General features: G+C 40.9%; 1 long non-coding RNA gene across 1 annotated transcript; it reads left to right on the top strand.

Moving 5' to 3' along the window:
- On the top strand, positions 1-13,138 carry LOC141372599 (uncharacterized). The gene is made up of 2 exons (XR_012377908.1): positions 1-349; positions 11,857-13,138. It is a non-coding gene; the product is annotated as an uncharacterized lncRNA (long non-coding RNA).
- The last annotated feature ends 8,867 nt before the right edge of the window (positions 13,139-22,005 follow it).

The following is a 22,005-nucleotide window of genomic DNA, read 5'->3' as shown; positions in this document are numbered from 1 at the left end:
AAGTACGCGGCGGGTGTCGAGCGAAAAAAACACACAGAGAGAATGACCCACGAGAAAGGGAAAGGGGAAAACACCAATCCTCGGGGCGCTGGACTTTTTCGACTTTTCCTTTAAAAAGAAAAAAAAGTTTTTCAAGCTGTAGGTTCCAAGAACAGGCAGGAGGGGGCCGAGGCGGGGGGTTTTACAGAACAGGCGGCCGGTCGGTTATGAGTCACAAGTGGGTTATAAAAGGGTCGCACGTTCGCTGGCGCGGGCTTCCTGTGCGCGGCCGGCCACGTCGGGCCGCCTGCAGCCTCGGGACCGGAGCAGACGCGATCGCGGGGACAGCGGAGGCCGCCCGGGCCGCCAGGTACGCCGACCCTGCCCCCGCCCTTCCGCACGGAGTCGGGCCGCTGGCGGCCCGCGGGTCCCACGGCCCCCGCCCGGCCTTAGGGGCGGGGGCGGCGTGCACGTGGCCGCTGGAGGCCAGTCCGGGGGCGCAGTCCGCGGGCCCGGGCCGCGGAGGAGAGGCCGCGCGGGGTGGGAGCCTGGGGAGCGGGGGCGCGGGGGCTCGGGGAAGGGAGGCTGGGAGGACCCGCACGCGGCTTCTGCGCCAAGTTCCCCTCGCGCGCGGAGGAGCTCCCCTGGACCTGGCCCTGGACGAGCTCAGCTAGTGGGGTGGCCGAGTGTGTGCGAAACACACTTGTGGGACAAGGTTAGAGCCAAAGGGACTGCCTTCAAAACACGTATCCTTTTTCTTTTCTTTTGAAAAGCAGCAACTAATAGACCTTAGTTTTCTAAAAATTAGAATCCTGACTTACCAGTTACCAAGGTCGTTTAATGGACGTGAGGCCAGAGCAGAACCTTCAGTGAACTTTGGGATTTATTTGCCCCCGTGGTGCCAGGGTGCAGCTTCTTGGCACACCACATTGGCTAGCTTTCTTTATCCTCCTAAAACCCCTGTGGGCGTCTATCCACATTTTACAGTTCCCAAGGGTGGGCCAGGTCTTTTGATTTTTATAGCATCCTAAGCAGGCATATTAGGATGAATATGAATCAAATTGAAGCTAGAATTACTGAAGCTGACAGCTGACAAAGATATAAATGAGAATCCAGTCCTTAAAAAGGAGGGAACTTGAGGCCCAGAGAGGTGAAGTTACTTCCCCAATACCACACAGCAGATCTAGGATTCCCCTATGATTTGAAGAGGCCAACAGTATCTAATGATGGTCATAATTTAATTTACATTTTGTGTCAAATAGATGAGGTTAAGTGGAGACAGACTGTTTACATAATGTTATGTAGCTATTTCAAAGCCCAAGTCACTCATTATGTCCATTCATCCCCCTGAAGAAGTGCCTCTTTTGTATGGCTTTAACATAATGTATAATCTAAATGAACTAGAGCAGCCAAACTTTTAATAACCCTAGAACTGATCTTTTCAAAATGGGTATGTATATTTAATTGCTTATCTGTGTGAACAAACAGGAATATACGCTAAAAAGTTGACAAGGCAATTTCCTGCGCATTGTCTCATTTGATGGTCATAATGATAGGAAATTGGCAGGGTAGGTGGTGTTATGCCCATTTTGCCCATGAGGACTTGTGGCTCACAGAATTTGTGTTTTCTCTGGTAAGGTCATTAGGTTCTTAGTGTAAAGCCTGCCTTTAGCCGCAGATGTGAGATGTGGGATGTTGGGGAGTGGGGGAAGACTCGGGACATTAAGCCCCATCAGTTCAGGCTCATTTCCATCAGACTTTGCTGCCTCCATGATTTTGTCAGAGGACCCAAGTGCATTCAGTAATTATCCGCTGCACGGGCTACTCCGTAATGGCCTGTTATAACTGGGTTCCCCCACACGGCCGGTCAGCTTACCTTGACCACAGGACAGAGCTTCCTAACCACACAAATCAAGAAAGAGAAACGTGAGCGCTGGCCGAGAACCGTTTCAAGGCAGAACCGTGGCGTTCTACTCTGTTTTTTACCTGACTAATCATATGTAAAAAGTATAACTTAGCGGCCTTTAAAAAGTCAGAATCCTAAGTGCCACATTCCCTTCAAGGGAAGGCCATCATAACGTCTGTCTGTGCCAGACACGGGGCTGGACGCTGGAGAGGAGTCGTCAGGGACCAAACAAGGACAGCCCTGCCCTCATGAATCTTAAAATGCGGAGGAAAGGGCTAACAGTACATCGCTCTACAAATTGGCATGTCAACTGCAGTGATATAAATACTTAAACTAGTTACGATGTGCTGTGAATTTTGTCATTCTTTACTTTCCAGTGGCCAACACGGAAAATTAATAACCTTCATCTTTCTTCGTAGCTCATCAAAGTAGTCTTCTGTGAATCAAAAAATCCACTCCCGAAAAGCCCCCTAGATTTCAATTTTTGAAAAGTTTTTTTTAATCAACTATTTTATGTCATGACTAAGATCTGCCATTCAATATCAAGGTTTTTAGAGTATTAGTTCTTAAGTCCCTTTTTTCCTACCTTAAATCTAATGGAAGCTGTGTATGCTTTGCTCAGAAATTTTAAGAAGAGAAAATACACGCATGCTCACACACGATTTTGCATTCATGTTAGTGGGCTCCAGGCTTCCTTGAATCTCAGCCATGACCTCTCTTGGGGTGGACTTTCATAATCCCTATTCTAAGCCTAGTAGAAGTAAATAGTTTGAATGATGGAGAGTGATGTGTGGAGACTCTACCTCGCACCTAGACAGAACACCTCTGTCCTTGACTAGTTGGCGTCTCTACATTTTTATGAGTCACCGGCTGTGAATCATAGCTGAAGCTATTGATTTTAATAGCTTTACTGCTTTGGTGGTAGGCCTGCAACCCACGGCGCAAAAGCCTGGTATTATGGGAAGGGCACCAGCCTGAGAACCATGGTAGGATTCTCGTCCCAGCTCTGTGCAAATTTCTGTGCCTCATTCTTCTCATCTCTAAAATGGGTGGCTGGGCCTGAATCATTTCTAAAGTCCCTTAAACTGATGAAGAAATTCTATGATTCCAGCATGACTACCACCTCACTTCACTTTCATACATCTTCTAAGGCACAGCTGGACTCAGTGAATTCATATCCTCTCTGTTCAAAGAGAGTCAGAGTAAGTAAGTACCAGGATCATTGACTGGAGAATGTATGGTTGTCTTTCACTGATCTTACTGACTTCAAAGCTGTCACAAATTGGCTGAAATTGGACAGAATAAGAAAATTGTGAAACCCTTTTTTGAGGAGAAATGTTAAAATTTTAAAAGCCTCTCTTTATCCCACCTTGGCGCTGACTCCATCTTTCTTAAATGTATTACCTTTATCTCAAGTCTCTGAAGGGAAACAACACTTTTAATTTGATGAATGCTGTGTAACTCTCACCCACCATGAAACACCAAAGCCCTGTCCATCAGTCTTGTCTTTGGGTTTCCAGTAGTCAGGGCCAAAAGCACACTTATCCTCAAAGTAACACATCGCACGTCTGAGCAGTTCAGCATCCTCACTCACACGACTCTCAGCAATATGGAAGAACCGTGAACCAAAAGGCATACTTCCCACCCCTACACACGATGACATACTAGCCAGAAAAAAGAGACTTCACATCAGTCAAGTGGCATGGTTTAAGGCAAATTGTGCCAATTTGGTACCAGTTCAGTACCCAGTTCTGAAAAACAACATCCACATGTGGGCAGATGGGGGTTAAGGCAAGGGCAGAAAGATCAGTGAAGAATATCAAACAGCTGATTTAATGAAATTGTGGGGCTGGTAAGGCAAATGACATCCGACGATGACATTTGTGTAATTCTCCGTAATGAGAATGTTCTATACCCAGTGGAAGTCCCTGGCTGTCCTGACCAGATGCAGTGTTCCTTTATGTTGCTCCACCACCATCGGGCCATCAGAGTGATTCAGAGTGTGGACGCTGGAGCCAGACTGCTCGAGTTTGTCTCCTAGCAGTGCCCCTGCCTACCCATTCTCCAACCTGGGGCAAATGACTGCCCCTGCCTGAGCCTCAGGGCCACCGGGGATCAGTGGGGAAGATGATGAAACTCATTCCCAAGGCCATTCTGAGGAATAAGAAGTCCAACTCGTGTCTGGCCCAGAGACCCATATAAATGTTTGCAATTCATTTGTATGCATGGATGATCTTGCAAATTTCAAGAAACCAATTTGGAAAGGGAGATACAAAGACAATTTGAGAAAGTAAAGGGTATACGTACAAAATGGTCTCTAGACGTTCTGGACAAGGTAAACACTTGTTTGGTTGTAATGAGTTTTTAAGAGTTTCATAACACATGTTTTTTTTTTTTTTTTCCTCCTTAACCCAAAGAAAAACTAATAAGACACTTCAGAAAATTCCTAAGGAAACATTTTGATGTACCTTTATGATTCGGAGATTAGGACACCAAAGAATTATTTTCACTTGACTTGCATGTGTTTGTTGATAACCTCTGATTTACGTAATGGTTCAGTCATACAGTTGTAAATGTATCTTGTACTTTTCAAATGACAAGTGCAACAGGTGGTAGCTGGACAGGTACCTTCAGGTCCTCAGCAGGGATTCATGACTGATGCCGCTACTACCGCAACTTAACATCCCCTGAGCCTTGATTATGAGCCTACCACACACCCTCAATGTTTCACCTTCATTGTGTCATTTCATCCTCACAGCGACCTTCTGAGTAAGTTCTAGCACTGTCTCCATTTTTAAAGAAGCAACTAAGACTGGGGCGCCTGGGTGGCTCAGTTGGTTGAGCGACTGCCTTCGGCTCAGGTTATGATTCTGGAGTCCCGGGATCGAGTCCCGCATCGGGCTCCCTGCTCAGTGGGGAGTCTGCTTCTCCCTCTGACCCTCTTCCCTCTCGTGCTCTCTATCTCTCATTCTCTCTATCTCAAATAAATAAATAAAATCTTTAAAAAAAAAATAAATAAAAAATAAAGAAGCAACTAAGACTTAAAGAGTTTAGTTAAGTTGCCAAATGTCACACAGCTAGGAACATTGCTGGGGTCAAGAATGGAACGCAGGCAGGTTTGAACACAACAGAGCAGGAACACTCCGAGACCTTCCACTTAGACTCACAACGTTTGTCACATCTGCCTTCTTTCTCTCTGTCCCTATACATCTGTCTGTCTCTCTAGGTCGATGTCTGTATCACCTCTGGCGTCTCACCTCTAAGTGCTTGGACACATATCACCTAAGAATAAGAGCACACTCCTCCACGATGAAATGAAAACACATATTATGACATCCAAGGGTGGTTTTAAAAAACAAGAACCTAATTTTTACCCATAACTTCACATGACTATTTCTGGTAGTATTCTCCAGCTTCATCCTACAGTGATCATACTTTATGGAATGAGATCCAAGCCTGGAATCCCCTAAATGTAAGCAGTCTGTTACTAATGTGGAATAGCACCAGACCTCATTGATGTATTTCCACATTTATAAGCTTCTATGACACTAATTCTCCCGAAATCTGCATATTAGTTCAATCTCCCTGAAATGCTCCAGTGCCAGAGCCAAGCCAGTTGTGCAGACAGAAATGCCTTGGAAGTACCTCAAGTGTTTACTCACAGCATTTACTGAGTGTCAGTCGTGTAGCAAGCACTGAGGTAGGACCCAGTCTCTGCCCTCACGTACACCGCAGCGCCGGGGAAGAGACAAGAGAAAATCACAGCATGGTGTGAAGGCAGCTGTGACCGAAGTCAGAGCCAGGACTTGGGGGAGGCAGAGAGAGAGGGTCACACCAGGAGCTGAAGAGAGCCCCGCCTCCAGGAGTTTGCTGTCTGTGAGACAGAAATAAGGCAAGATGAGCAAGTCCATAGCTGAGGAGCAATTTCAGTAGGTAGACAGTGCCTGAGTGTACATGGGACATTACATCTAGAGACGACATCTCGAGGAGCACCAGACACGACCCTCATTTGGCGTGTTTAAGACACTGAGTATAACACTGTGGAGGTGTAGTAATAAACGGTAGGGTATTTGCCTTGTAACAGGGTATTCCCATACATCGTAAGAAAACTTTTAAGCAGGCAAAACCAAACCTTTTGTTCCCAGAACTTGCTCAGTTTGTCTGACATAGTTCCCAGTACACAAATTCATCCTTGTTTGGGGCCATGATGGTGTGTAGAAATAAAGAAATGTAAACTGTGGCTTGTAGAAATAGAAAAGAGGACTTTTCCTAGGATGCCAGCCATATGGGCCCAGCACATGTAACAGACAAACAGGTTAGCCATAGTGAGTTCAAAAGGAGGCACTGTACTGAAATTCCGTGTTGAGAATAAACACTGAACTCAAGTGGAGGAGGCGGAGGTGGTCTCCAGAAAAGGTAACTCTTCAAAGGATGACAGAGCACTCCAGAGTTGATAACTGCCATCATGTTTCCTTTTTCCCTCGGGGAGCTGGGGATAGGGGCGTGGGAAGGGTATTGAAAATAAATTATAAACCAAAAATAAGAAAGTTATGATTACAATTCTCTTATGGAAATATAATATTAAAAAGTTTATCTGGTTAGGCATGTGGAAAACCTTCTGAGAACTTGTGAAAGAAGAATGAATGGCCATGATTTAGAGCAAAAGAGTCCATCTCCCCCCTGAGCTCTCTCCTTCCTGCCCTTGTTTTTATCCATGTTTGTTTGATAACATTTTCCCCAAGTTTGGGGCCGGCAGCTGAGCTGGTGTAAGGTTGGGGTGTTGAGGAAGACCCCCCCCGTGACACTCTGGTTCAGGATGGGGGGCTGCACTCTGGCTGGCTCTGGCCCTCCTGGCTCTGGGGGCAAATACTTCTAACCTGTTTTTTCCCACATTCTTATCTGAAAAGTGAAGGTGTTAATCACTGTCTGCAATAAATGTACTGGGAAGGCCGCTTAGCTTGTACATAAGATCCACAAGTGGTTTCGGTAAAAACTTCCTGGTTTTAAAAGTGGGAAAAGCAGAATAAGCCTGTATGGTCCAGATTCTTTCTCATTTGTACATTCGGTTAAACGGCCGCTCAATATGATGTTTCCATAGTGATCTTGTGAATTCCACATTGGCTTTCTTCTGAGACAGTTCATAAGTATGTCACACTTAGTTTTATGTGTTAATATCATTACTGGCATATATCTTTAAAAATATTCATTTTCTGTATTTCAAAATACAGAAGGGTATGTTGTATTAAAGCTGTCTCATGTGCAAACCAGTCTTTTCAACAGGAGCTCTTAATTTAGAAATAATAGGTATTTTCATTAAAGAATTCCTAATTAGAACTATCAAAGGATGTTAGATTTTTGTGAAAGTAGATGACATAGAGAGTTGATCATTTTTTCCCCAGCAATGGACTATACAGGGAATTTTTCTTAAATGTAAGAAAAAAGTTAATGATATAAAAAGTAATCTTACCATTCACCAAGAGGTCAGGATATGGGTGATTCTGACAGAACAATCCATTTTACTTTTAGAAGATGCATTTGTGTGCTTTTGAAGACATGATCCCAGTTACTTACCATCTCAAGCAACCCCTTTTTACTGTTGGAACTCGGGTGAATTCAAGAGAAACATAATATTCTTTGCTCCAATTCCTGACAGCACCGAAGTTGACTTAACTTTAAAACCAGTTACTGACAGGGCACCTGGGTGGCTCAGTCGTTAAGTGTCTGCCTTCAGCTCGGGTCATGATCCCGGAGTCCTGGGATCGAGCCCCAAGTTGGGCTCCCTGCTCAGCGGGGAGCCTGCTTCTCCCTCTCCCTCTGTCCTTCCCCCTGCTGGTGTACTCTCTCTCTCTCTCTCTCTCTCTCTCGCTCGATCTCTCAAATAAATAAAATCTTAAAAATCAGCTACCGAGATGTGACACAGAATAACCATATTCTACAGAAAACGTGATAAAAAAATTCACACAAATAAACAGTTTAGAAACCCAGTCACTTGAATATTTCTTTTTGTCACAATACTAAAGGTCTTTATGAAGAATTACTGAAAGAATACACTTTTTAGGAGATTTTAGACCATGTAGGAAGTTCAAACACAGAGGACTGAACTAAAACTCAGGTGATACTATTTTAAATAATCTGTGACTGTTCTAGGCTAGACATGGAAAGGATAAGCTCTTGAAATATTTGGAGTATATTCTCATCTCTCCTCTAAATCATTCTTTATCCCCATTAAAACTTTCCCACCCTGAGTCCTCTCTCCTCATTCCTTTATCTCTGCTTTCAAAGATGACTAGCTAACTAACCTACTAAGTCGAAGTCAAAGTGCCAATGGGAGGGGCTTCAACTCAACCTTTTCCTCCCTCTCCAGATAACTTCTTTCCATTTCAACAACAGCTCACCTAAACCTTACCTGCCACCTCACTTCTCCCACCGAAAGGAGATGGTTCTAGCGGTGAGAAATTCAGACTAAGTGGAAGGTTAGGGAAGCACTAGCAGATGTAGAATTTTTAGAGGGGCAGGTCTTTGAGAAATCATGCCTGCAGCCACCTTCATCTTTTGACCTTAGGTCAAAATAGTAATCAAGAAAATTGTCATTCCAAAGATTAACCATGACAGGTCCAGATTTTCTCAGGATCTTGAAAATTCAACAGAATTTTCACATACCTGCCTTAATCTTCACTGCCTACTTTCATGACCTGAGCCAAAACAGCAACTTCAGAATATAGGGAATCAGAGTAACTTCCATTGGGAACACCAGATAATGCTTCCTTAGGCAATCAGTCACTAGTCACTTTGAGTGATTGGATCCAAAGAGGGATCAACATTGAATTCCATTTTAATGATTATGGTTTTGACTGGTATATAAGAAAATTAAATAAATGTAGGGAATACTTAAATTATCTGAATTTAACCATTTTAATTTTCAAAAGCATAATTACTTTTCACCCATTAAAATGGCTTTGGATGAGAATTTGTACTGCTACATCAACATAGGATCATGCCTTTCAGCAGAAATTCATGTACATTCACTTCGTAACAACAGATTAATAGTTTCCAAGTATTTGCATGTTTCAGGATGAAAAAACTCATGATGGCTTAGTTATGAGATTCAACCACTGTGACTTTTTTAAAAGAAAATGTTATGGCATGCACTTCTTTTGGTATGCAAATATTAAGTAGTTGGTGCTAGGAATAAGAAAAATGGGAAAATACAGAGACATAAAATTGTGGAAGGACATAACTTATGATTCATTATGAAAAGAGATCCTTAGTGACAAACTTAGGACATATTCTGTTCTGAATATATAGCTGATACCATCTTTCCTGGCAAATCAGTAAGGTAAGAATTAAAGGAGTGGGGTACTTGGCTGGCTTAGTTGGTAGAGCATGCACCTCTTGATCTTGGCATTGTGACTTTGAGCCCCACGTTGGGTGCAGAGCTTACTTTAAGAAAAAAAAAAAAATCATCCTTTAGAAAAGCTTAATTTGAGGAAAATTTTCCCAGAATGCTCCTTTCAGTTCTTACTACCAGAGGAAAAATAGTCCTGCCATATGATGAAAGGTACCTGGTAGTCTTATTTATCTAGTATATATCTAGGGCTTCATCTTGGTAGATTTTTATCCAAGGTGAAAAGGGGTGGTTTTGACATTCGATTACTTTGAAGTACTAACCTGGAACCTATCTTCAGCTATTGAAAAGAATTGTGCAATAGTAAAGCTTATCTTGACAGTGGCTGTGAGCCTAAAAGTATTGCAGAGTGAGGGGCTTTGAAGCAGGTCTTCAGAACCACTCTTGTCAAGACTCCTGTTCTAATTTATATTGTGTGATCCAGAGAAATTTCTCTCGTATTGCCAAACATTGCAAATTATGCTTGTGACGTGCTTATCAAATGCTTAGCAGCTATTGACTGTTGATTGCTGGGTCTAGAATTGTGTCCAGTTCGTCCCTTGCCACTCTACCAGTGGGGTGGCTGTATTCATCCCTCACTGCCTCATGACAGCATCTTCTGCCCAATGTCTTGGCTCTTAGCCCAGCCTTTGTTGTCTGTGATCACTAGTTTCTGCTCAGACGCATAGCAATTCTGTTGTTGGTTAACTTGGTTGACAAGCCTAGTTAAAAACACTGAAAGTGAGCTCAACTTCAACACTAATGGGCCTCTGGCCAATCTAATGTCTACAAGTCTACTGAATATACTTCTTAAAAAGCTCTTCTAGGATATTTTCTCCTTTCTTCTGTTTATTGGGTTTTTTTTCATCTCTCATGTTTTTAATGAGATTTAAGATTGTGCAGTGGAGTCAGACAGACTGTTCATTCTCTGCGCTTTTAGGAGTTCATCATGCCTGAGAAGTTCATCCAAACACACGGTACCACAGTTTCTCTTTGAGCACTGAGATCAAAAGAGGACCTGCATGACACTTCATTTCAGCATACCTTCAGAGTTTGAGCCAATAAAACAAAAGCTGTTAGCATGTTTAGTATATAGCACATTGTGAAAAACATTTGTCACTTTCCTGAGCACTCCAATCAGGCAATTTGTGGAAAAAGATGAAAGACAAAAACAATCCAATTATCATACTAAATGTATTTTTTTAATACTTGTATTCAGATGTCATCTTTAAAGAACAGGAGAAAAATGTATGGGTAGAATAGTAGGCAAGTAATTTACTTTCAGTACGAATTAGACATAGCTCGTTAAAAAAGGGTTGAACTATATTGGTTGGGGAGGAACCAGCATAAGGATATTAATACATATGGAGTATTTACTATATCTAAGGCACTGTGGCTAGGGGGAAAAAGTTATTTTTACAATCTTTATTGAGTGAAAAATCTGTAAAAGGTATTAAAATCCTCAACTGACATCATTTAATTCAAAGCTCTTCATCTTTAATTCATCTCAAAAAAACAGCAAAGGTAAGAAAAAAATTACTATCAGTAAGAATGATATATTTCCTTGGTTTGGAAATTTCCAAACCACGGTATTCTGCCCTGTCAAAATACGTTCATTGGGGAATTTTTAACTTTATAATTTCTTTTGAACTTAATCACAGTTTTACATCTAGCTGGTTTCATGATTAAATAAAAGAGAAGGTGATTCCCCTCTTGTACTGACGAGACCACATACTTGAATGGTACTCTAACTTCTAGGTTCTGCTATAGTAACACTGAAACCAGAAGCTTGTGGGAGAAATGTCACTTTATCTGAGAGAGTAAAATCAGACTCTAACAGGAAGTAGCAAATTCATCTTTTTCTTTTTTCTTAATCCACTCCTTGCTGAAGACAAGAAGCTTGAGAAACATCACTTTTTAAGTCATACTTCCTTTATGTAGATCAAAACCAAAGCCACTGGGTGGTGCTTTCCCCACAGGAATCTCTAAAGAGCAGATGGGGCCATTTAATGGTGGATTCATTTATAGAAGAGACCCCCATTGTGTGTACCATACCTCTTGAAAAAAAAAAAAAAATAAAGGTAAAGACTCAACTGTATACTACAGAATAAAAATCTAGTCCAACTTTGACCTTTATAAACCAGGTGAATTCAGGTTTAATTTTCACAAATCATAAAACACTACTTTGAATTATTTTGGCCTTTTACTTAAATGATCTAGTTCCCAGGTAAAACTTAAATCAAAAAAGGTAGTACTGTCAGAACTCAAGATCGCCTCTTTACATTTTAGCATGTGGCGACTTTGAAGAGTTGTTTTGGTTTTGTTTTAAAAGAAGACGATACATATACATAAATAATTCAGAATTTAAAATATAAATTTAAAAATAGTCCTCAGATACACTTAAAGGTAAAAATGTCTTTTAATCGCCAATTTCTCTACCCTTTTCAACAAATCACTTCCTGGGATTTAATGAGCTCACTCTCTCTTAAGAGGAAAATAAAGACTGTTTTTGCTTTCAGATTTATATTCCCTCACTCCAGCTTTATGACTACATGTGCACACACAACCATCTCTCTCTCTCTTGCAGGTGGCGCAGACCAGGAAGGGGAAATCTGTGGTTTAAATTCTTTATGCCTCATCCTCTGAATGCTGGAGGCTTGCTGTAGGCTGTATGCTGTTAATGCTAATCGTGATAGGGGTTTTTACCTCCGACTGACTCCTACATGTTAGCATTAACAGGGTATGATGCCTGTTACTAGCATTCACTGGAACAAATTGCTGCCGTGGAAGGATGACAAAGAAGAATCAGTCACCCTGCTGGATAAACTTAAGACTTCAGCCTTTATTATTTTTGTTAATCATAATCTGGTCACCAAGATGTTCCGCCTTCGGTTTTTAAGAGAGTTAGGTCATTTGAAAGATTTATCAGCAGCATTCTGAATGCAAACACTTTTACGCGAATCTTCAAGCCCACATCTTTGTTTGGATCTTTAGTGGAAAACGTATTTGCGTCGTTTTTGATTCAAAGTTATGGTGTGTTGTTACTGTTCAGAAGCACTTTTCATAACTCAACTGAAAGAAATATGGACTAAACACATTCTGAAACAAATTTCTAGAATATCTTCGTAGTTAAAAATTAGAAGGACCCTCTAGTTACATCAGGGATGGTCCAGCAACAGTTTTAAACAGATTTATAAATTGGCATGTTTTTTCCTTCGTTTTGCAATTTTCTATTCAGACAACTTTAGTTTGAGGTTAGCACTTTTATCTGAATCTTAAGGGGGAATTATAAGGCTATGACAATGAGTGTTTTTTAGAAATGAAATATTTTTACCAATTAGCATGGTAAATGATGTCTGAGAGATAACCCCTCCCTTTTCCCTACAAGATACAAAGGCTTAATAAAAAAAAATTTCATATTTGAAATTAAGTTCCAAATCTAGGTTCAAGTTTAATGACTTGGCCACATAATTATGTCGTGGGGGTCAAAGAATCCACTTTTCCTCTCAAAGCCTGTGTCAGGATTTGCCCCCAGGACGGGGCTAATACTTTACAAGGTCGGTGTGAGGTTTATGTGCAATAGAACTATTTTGTAAAATAGAAAGTCACATTAATGTTATAGTAAAATTCATCCAAGAACTAGCCCCCCCCACACACACTTTGTTAGAGAAAAGCTAATGATTTGATTTACAGAATTTTTCAGGTTTGGATTTCTCTGCAGTTTTTTTTTCCATAATTGACTATATCATTTACAAATAAATAGTTAATTGTAATTGTTGGCATATTTAGTGTATACTTGTATTAGCAACTCTTTTCAACATTTTGTCAGTTACACACTGTAACCAAATAAACCTCTTTTAGTCACTTAGTTGATTTAAAATAATTTGTTACGGCCTTTTATCTTTTGCAAAGTACAAACTGTAATTTCAGAAATCATTTATGCAAAAAACAACCCCCCCCCAAAAAAAACAATGGGAAGAAATTATGAGAATACCAGGGGGAATGGTCCTGACCCTCAGGACATGGTATTCTCATCTCAGGGCATCCCCTCGGCCTGGCCCACATTTGTGTTCAAGTTGTGTGCTGCCAAGATAAATTTCTCCTCTTAACCCTTGAAATGAGCATTTGGCTCCGAGGAGCCCCAAAGTAGGCACATCGCATTGAAGGGAGTTTCTTCAGACTATGCATTTTATTTGCACTGCTCACCTCTGAGAGGAGTCCTTGTTTTGAGTCCCAATTCTCCAAAACCCTGCTTGCTGCCTACATTCAGAATGTGAGGCCTGGAGTAGACTGATCTAGTATTACCTTCCTGCTGTTATAAGGAAGCTATGAACATCAAAAAGCTTAAGAAAAACTCTGCCGGGAGGGGCCCCTGGGTGGCTCAGTTGGTGAAGCGTCCCACTCTTGGTTTTGGCTCCGGTCATGATCTCAGGGTTCTGGGATCCAGTCCCACGTCAGGCTTGTGCTCAGCACAGAGTCAGGTGGAAGATTGTCTCTCTCTCTCCCCCACTGCCCCTCCCCCTGCTTACGCTAAGTAAATAAAATCTTAAAAAAAGAAAAGAAAAACCGTGCTGTGAAATGCTTTATTTGAAGAGCGCTAGAGTACATGAAACTTGGGTGAGTTCCTTAATCTCTGTAAGCCTAAATTTTCTCACCAGTGAAATGATGACTCTATTTCAGAAGGACGGTTAGCTCGAGGGAAATAGTGCGTGTAAAGAGCACTATTATGCATTACGGTGTTAAATGAACACTGGCTTTAACACTTCTAGATTTCAGTTATTAAATCAAATGGGCTCCCGTAGCACATCTCCCCGAGGGCACATTAGCTCCAACCTAGCCATAATCCCATGGTGACAACCCAGAAAAGCGAGATCTTCCGGGGGCGCTGGGTTTTCTCTGATGCCCAGCACTCGTAGGCTGCTAGCTCCTGATCGCTCCATCTTAGATGGAGCCTTCCTGACCGATAGGCTCAGCCGTGCCAAAAATTCTTGGCGTAAGATTGGGTGTGTGTTTAGGTTGGAGAAAGGGGTAAGTAGCAAGGAAGTGTGTGTGTGTTTTGAAGTGACAAACTCAGGGTGGCTGAAGTCAAAGTGGGTGATGTGGCAGATGGAGAAGGTAAAAGGAACCCGATTTTGTACACAGAAGGCTGAACTGAGTGAAGCATGACATCATGCAGGACATGGTTTCTTTAAAAAAAAAAAAAAAAACACAACACTTGAATATTAAGAGGGTTGCCTAGGATCTGACCCACTTCCCTAGAAACTTGCTGAATTAGAGACTATTCACTCTCAGCAGTAAGACTCAGTAGCTAAAAAAAAAAAAAAAAAAAGAATGGGGGGGAAGAAATGAAGTCGGAATTGAAAAATATAGAGAAAACATGGAGTATTAGAATTTTTCCCAAAATAAAGAGATGACCAGTACTTTGATTAAAGGAAGTGGGGAAAACTTCTGAAGAAGTAAAAGAGCTTGAATAAAATTATTAAGTCTGTAAATGGGAAGCACTCAAAAGAAGTTGACGCATTAGGTGGTTTTCAGGTAATATTGACTAGGAAACAGTGAAATCAACGGTAAAACTTGCACATAAGTGTTCAGCTTTCCACTTTGGACTTTAAATTCTCTCCTGGCAGTAAGGATAAGGAAATAATGTACATATAGAGGGTTTGGGTTTTTCTGCTACTATTATAACAGATCTAAGTGTTCACCTGCTTAACACATATATTCCTAACTGCTCGAGTAATGGATTTGTTTTAGATAGATTTCTCAAATACCCCTCTTCAGTGCTTCTTTGCAGGACTCAGGGATTTCCCAGGTCACTGGGTCTAAAACACTGCATCATAATTTGTTGTGGTGTGTAAACGACTGCACTAGAAAAGGTATATCCTTGAGGGCCAATCCACTGTCTTGCAGATTTCTATCTTACACAAATGTTTACTGACTTAATCATACCATTATTATTCCAAGGTCAACTGTCAAAACAACTTAAGTTTAAATATAGTGAACATTTCACTCTATACCCATAGGCTCAAAGAGGTGATTTTTAGTAAATAAAAGGTCATTACAGCAAACAAATGACTGAATTTTTCAGTCATTTGTTTTTTACATATAACTGAAGAGCTAGGGCAGTGATTCTTAACTTTGGAAATGGGTCAAGGTGCAGGCTCCCAGGCTCCCACCGCAGAGCTTCTGATTCTGTAATGGAGCTCAGGAAATTACCTTTTTACCAGGCTAACCAAGTGATCCAGATGCAAACAGTTCATAAACCAACTCTGAGAAACAGTGGCTGGTTACCCTCCACTACCGCTGATATGGCAACTAGGAATGGCGCCCAGCAGAAATCCTGCAACATACAGATGCAATTCTGTATGTGTGTACTGTTCACACAGTTTATTCCCTGTAATGAGAGGTTCCGCCACGTCGGTGGAGTGATGAGGTGCCCGATCTTTGATCTCTTTGGGAGATAAGCAGACATTAAATTTCAGGTCCCATTGTCCCTTCCCACCAAAAGCATCAACGACCTTGGACTAGCCATGCCCAAACTATCAGCTGCTGCTTAGAGCAGTCATTAGGGAAGGTCAGTGAAGGGATTGGGTGCCAGTTCCTGCCTCGGAAAGAGTGGGTTGACTAACGAAACAATCACAAAATGTCACCGCCATCTTAACTCACTCTGTGCTGCCAAAGCTTCACCAGTCAGGATATTCAGTCTTCACTTAGGAAAATCCTACCCTCTCCCAAATGCTGACAGCTCAACGATTTCGGATCCTCTAGCCTGTGCCTAGCACATAGGAAAAGAGTGCGGAAAAGGGTTGCACCCGGAGTGACCTTTCTCCTCTGTTCTCCCAAAGTACAGTTTGTGGCTCTCCTCTAAAAGTGCTTCACGCTGTGCCCCACATTTGTTATTTGCATACATGTTGTCCTCTCTTCTAGATCATGAGCTCCTGTAGGAAAGAAATACCATTTTATACTTTCCTGTATCCCATTCAGCTCAGGGCCTTGCTCACAGTTGCTTGAGTGGAATGGGAAAATGTATCCAAGTCTTCAATGACTTTGAAAATACAGCCTGTTCTGATGTCAGAGACTATCTGTACCTGGCATATGTACTTGTCTTGACTAGAGGGACTGTTTTTCAAGTTGACCTGTAGGGACTCGTTACAGACAGCTCAAGCATCAATTTGGCTTTTTCTAAGTTCTGCATATCAAGACCATCTCCATATTCATTTTAATAAATTCCATTATTGAAAAAATATATATGAAAAATATATATGAAAATGTGTCCTTTTATTTTTTTTAAGATTTTATTTGTTTATTTGACAGAGAGAGACACAGCAAGAGAGGGAACAGAAGCAGGGGGAGTGGGAGAGGGAGAAGCAGGCTTCCCGCTGAGCAGGGAGCCCGATGCGGGGCTCGATCCCAGGACCCCGGGATCATGACCTGAGCCGAAGGCAGACGCTTAATGACTGAGCCACCCAGGCGCCCCAAAAATGTGTCCTTTTAATCTCTACAGGCAGGTTTGACAATAACACCCAACTTGGAGATCCCTTAGAAATAATATTGTAGTAGTAACCTCTCCTAAAACTTTTCCCTATTTTCCCTTTCTTTCAACATATGAAACCATGTATGAAACCTTAAATCTGCTCATGGATAAATTTATCTTTAAGAGGATGTTATCTATACTATCAAAAGTTAAAATGCACATAATCTTTGATCAACAGGATCACCTATAAGAATTTATATTTCAGGGGCACCTGGGTGGCTCAGTTAAGTGGCAGACTCTTGATTTCAGCTCAGTCATGATCTCAGGGTTGTGGTATCGAGCCCCACGATAGGCTCCATGCTCAGACAAAGTCTGCTTGCCCCTCTCCCTCTGCTCTTCCCCCTACTTGTTCTCTCTCTCAAATAAATAAACAAAATCTTTAAAAATAATACATAAAATAGGGGTGCCTGGGTGCTGCAGTTGGTTAAGCACTGGCCCAACTCTTGGTTTCAGCTCGCATCACGATCTCATGGTTGTGCAATCAAGCCCGGTGTCTAGCTCCTCACTCAGCACAGGGTCCACTTGCGATTCTCTCTCTCCCTCTGCCTCTCCCACTCATGCTCTCTCTCTCTCTCTGAAATTAATAAATCTTTAAAATAAATTTTTTAAAATTTATATTATAGATCTACAAGCACATGTGTACAATCATATATACAAGTTACTAATTGTAGCATTACTTTAATAGCAAAAATTAAAAATCAGCCATCAATAGGGAGTGACTAAATAATGGTACACCTGTACATGGAATACTATATACTGAAAGAATAGAGATAAAATGTGTAACTTGTAAAACAGAAAGGAGGGGGCGCTTGAGTGACTCAGTCACTTAAGCATCTGAATCTTGGTTTGGGCTCAGGTCATGATCTCAGGGTGGTGAGATCCAGCCCAATGTCGCGCTCAGCACTGAGCATGAAGCCTGCTTAGGATTCTCTCTTCCTCTCTCTGCTTCAACCCCCACCCACCCCGCTCACACTTTCTCTCTCCAAAAAAAAATTTAGAAAGAAAGAAAGAGAGAGAGAGAGAGAGACTCTTAGAAAGGAAAAAGAAAAAATAAGGAAAATCAGATCAAATACTTGACAAAAAACAAGAATAATGAAATAATGTAAAGAAATGAGAATCATTGTAAAATATACATGCATTAAAACTTATCTATTAAAAGACTAATTCCAAGACTCAGTTTTAAAAGAAAATGACAGTTTCATACTGTTTGCAAAAGAGACCTGAAACATAATGACCAAAAAAAAAAAAAAAAGGCGAGAGTAACAGGACAGAAAGACAAATACCAGGAAAATACTAACAAAAACCCAAGGTAATAACAGAACCAGATAAAAGAAAAAATAAATTAAGGAAACCAGATTAAAGGGGATGAAATCATTATGAGGGATACAGAGGATCCTTATTTAATGATAAAAAAAAAAATTTGCCGGCAAGTTATCAAAACCCCAAACCAGAACACAGGGTGCTAACACTACAGTCTTAAAATATAAGCAAATACTGATTTAATTACAGCAGAAATTGTCAAATCCACAATCATTGCAGGAGCATGGATTTAAAGGGAGAAAAAAAAGATTCCTCTATGCTTTTTTAAAGAGAAAACCTAACACATAATGACACGAAAAGCTGAAAGGAATGAAAAAATATTTACCATATCCTAAAGAAACCTCATGGAAAAATTTCAGTATCAGAAAAGCAGATTTTAAAACAAGTGGCTCAGAAGTTGACAAGATGATCCAATAACCACTATAATGTTGAAAAAGAAGAATAAGGAAGGACTCACCCTACCAGAACTCTGAATTACTTAAATTACAGTTAGTTAACATCCAGTGTAATACTAGTTTCAGGGGTAGAATTTAGTGATTCATCACTAACTACAACACCCAGTGCTACTTCAACTTAGAAAAGGCTTTACCGAATTTCTTAAGCACATACAAATCATAAAGGAAAAAAAATGGATAATTTCAACCACATTAAAAGTAAAGACAGCACAAAGTTAAAAGGTAAGCCAGACCAGAGAAGATATTTACAGTAACAAAGGTTTAACTTTCTGAATATATAAAGAACTCCTGTGAACAGGACCAAAGATCCCCTTTACAAAAAAAGGGGGGGGGGTGGCTATAAACTGGTAACTCACAGGAGAGGAAAACTTCTTGGATAAAAAACATATGAAAAGACACTCATTGTCACTGCATGTTCAGTATTAAACAAACTGATTAAATGACAGGATCAGGCATATCCAACCAACCTGAATGTCAGATAATGAGAAGTGTTTGTGAGGGAGAGGGGGAACAGAACCACCACTGCTGATAGGGAGTAAACTGCTACAACTATTGTGGTAACTAATAACATTTAGTAAAGTAGAAGATGCATGTCCCGCTTCTAGGTACATATCCTAGAGATACTGTCAAATGTGTAAACAAAGAAACATACACAAGAACGTTTTCCTTTTGTAATGCTAAAAAGTAAAGGAGCACCAGGTAGGCTCAGTGTGTGGAGCATGTGACTCTTTATCTCAGGGTTGTGGGTTTGACCCCATGTTGGGTGCAGAGATTACTTGGAAATAAAATCTTAAAAAAAAACCTAAAAAGTCAAGGCCATCTTCAATGGCCATCAACAAGAGAAATGAATTAATGGTGGGATTAATCATACAATGGAATAGTACATGTATCAACCAATTCTACACGTAAACTAGCTCTACACATATCAACATGTTAAATGTGAAAACAAAATGCTTGAGCAATAAACTTTAAAAGGATATGTATCATGAAGCCAATTATGTTTAGTTTAAAACATAGAGGATACGATACATTGCAAATCATGAAGGGTAAGGGTATGCATGAAAAAGACAGTAGTTCTTGGAAGGAAATGACAAGAGGGAGATGTTCAATGGATAGGTAGCTTTTTGTTTATTTAAAAAGAAGAATCTGAAATAAATAGGGAAAAGGTTAACAATGGTTAAATTTGGGTAGTGACTATATGTCAACATTCTTGGCTGCAAACAGGATCTGCTCTAGCCGGTTTAAGCAAAGAACAAATGGCTCACAAATGGGCTCAGGCTTGGAAATCTGGTTACACGACTCTGAAAAGTGCCATTACACCAGAGCAGCTGCAAGGGGAAGGATTGCTGGGCATAGCCCACTGCACCACTGCTGCCTGGAAAGCCACGAGTCCCTGCTCCCCTAACAAAATGGATCCCATGTGCCACGCTGTCTTCATGGTGTCACTTCCAAATTTCATACAAGTATGTCTAACTGGTGACCTAGGATGCCTGTCTGAGCCCCCAGCTACAAGGAAATTTTGGAAATTATGTTTTAGTCTTCCCCTCGGTGAGATAAGATCCATTGAGTGGTATGTCACCAGAGTGGATGTTCAAGCAGTGCTAGCTACCCAAAAAAGCAGGACAAATGTCCACTCAAACAGGGGTTAAATTATTTTCTCTATTTTTCTGTATGCTCAAAATAGTTCATGTTTAAAAAAATAAAATCAAAGTATAAATCCTCCAAGAGGATGGGAGAGGAAAGCGGCAGCAGCAATTTCCAGGAATTTCCAAAAGATGGGACTAACGGGATAGTAGAGGGTGTCACCACTTAGAATGTATGTGGAGGGAGCCCATCAGAAGAGGGAGCTGACTTGCCCAGATGGGTCCGGAGAAGCTCAGAGGTGGTAGAAGACAGAAGACGGAAGAAGGGCTAAAAAGAAAGGGATTAAAGGTCTATATGCAACCCAGTTGACCTTGACCCCACATCCCCTATCTCCAAATACAGAAGGGCATGAATCCAGGTATTTCCCCCCAGGTAAACTATTGGAAGGATCTCATGAAATAAGTGGGAGCACTGTCTGGGAAGAACAAGAGCAGTCAGTATAGAAATCTGTCACCAAGACTGAAGAGCTCTTCATTCTAGCATTGAGAAAATCCCCATCGTAACAGTCAGTGGCATATGTTCAATTAAAAAGATAGGATACAAACACACACACAAAAAAAAGAGGGGAGGGGAAATACAGAAGACCAATACAGAAGATCCAAAATCCAATAAAAGGTATTGGAGAAACAGAAAAGGAAAAGGAATAAAATATTTAGAAAGAAAAAAATTTCCTAGAGCTTAAAAGAGATGTCAAAATTGAAAGTACCAAGGAGAACAATTAAAAATCTAGATACAGACATAAAATTTTACCACTCTGTAACACCAAGAACATTAAGATCCTAAAAGTATCCAGAGTGTGTATGCATATGGGTGTGCAGCAGGTATGGAGGTATGGAGGAAGGCAGGGTTGCAGGGCACAGTTTATATAAAAAGGAACAAAGTCAGATGGGTTATCAGACTTTACATTAGCAACATCAGATGCCAGAAGATACTTGAGCTGCTTTCAAAGTCTTGACAGAAAATTATTTTTCAATCTACAATTCTCTACCTAGCCAAACAGTCGATCAAACGTAAGTTGCAAAACAAAGCTACTTTAGACATGCAAGGGCTCACCTCTTAGGCGCTTTTTCTCGAGATGTAACTTATATGGACTCCAGCACAATGAAAAAGTTAATAAAGGAACAGGAAGATACAGTCTCTAGGAAGAAGTAGATCCCACCCAAGGAAGTAATAAAATCTTCAGAAGAAACCTGTGTACTATGCCCAGGAAGAAATTTTTTGGCAAAACAGTTTTAAAAGACTGATAATCAAGACTTGCCCCAGATACAGGAAAGCAGGAACTCTGAGACACTGTTATTGGGACTGCCACTGGCAAAATCTTTTGGAGGTTAAGATCTGGTAGCACCTGTCAATAACTCTACAATCAGAAATCTATTCATACAGAGTATATGTGAGGCGGTGCAGAGCAGTACATAAGAGCATGTGAGTGAAGTAACCTGGGTCCAAAATCCAGCCTTGCTCCTGGCCAGTTCTATGGTCTGTTTCCTCATTTACAAAATGGAAACACCTTCTCAACACATTGTGAGATCAAATAAGGGATTCCATGTGAAAGGCTTACATCATGGCCAGTATATAGGAAATACCCAGTTAACTTAGCAAATTCTCAGTTAAATCTCTCTATCCACAAAACACTTGCCATTTTGTACAAGGATATTTATTGTGTCATTAAAATAACAAAAATGGTTGACTTATTTCGCTAGTCAATCAGAGAAAGACATGTATCATATGACCTCACTGACATGAGGAATTCTTAATCTCAGGAAACAAACTGAGGGTTGCTGGAGTG

This window comes from Callorhinus ursinus, unplaced genomic scaffold, assembly GCF_003265705.2.
Source record: "Callorhinus ursinus isolate GAN/ISIS: 27379988/994484 unplaced genomic scaffold, GSC_fseal_2.0 scaffold1, whole genome shotgun sequence".
Taxonomy (NCBI): domain Eukaryota; kingdom Metazoa; phylum Chordata; class Mammalia; order Carnivora; family Otariidae; genus Callorhinus; species Callorhinus ursinus.
Note: the sequence above shows the minus strand (reverse complement) of the source record. Positions and strands in the feature narration are given on the sequence as shown.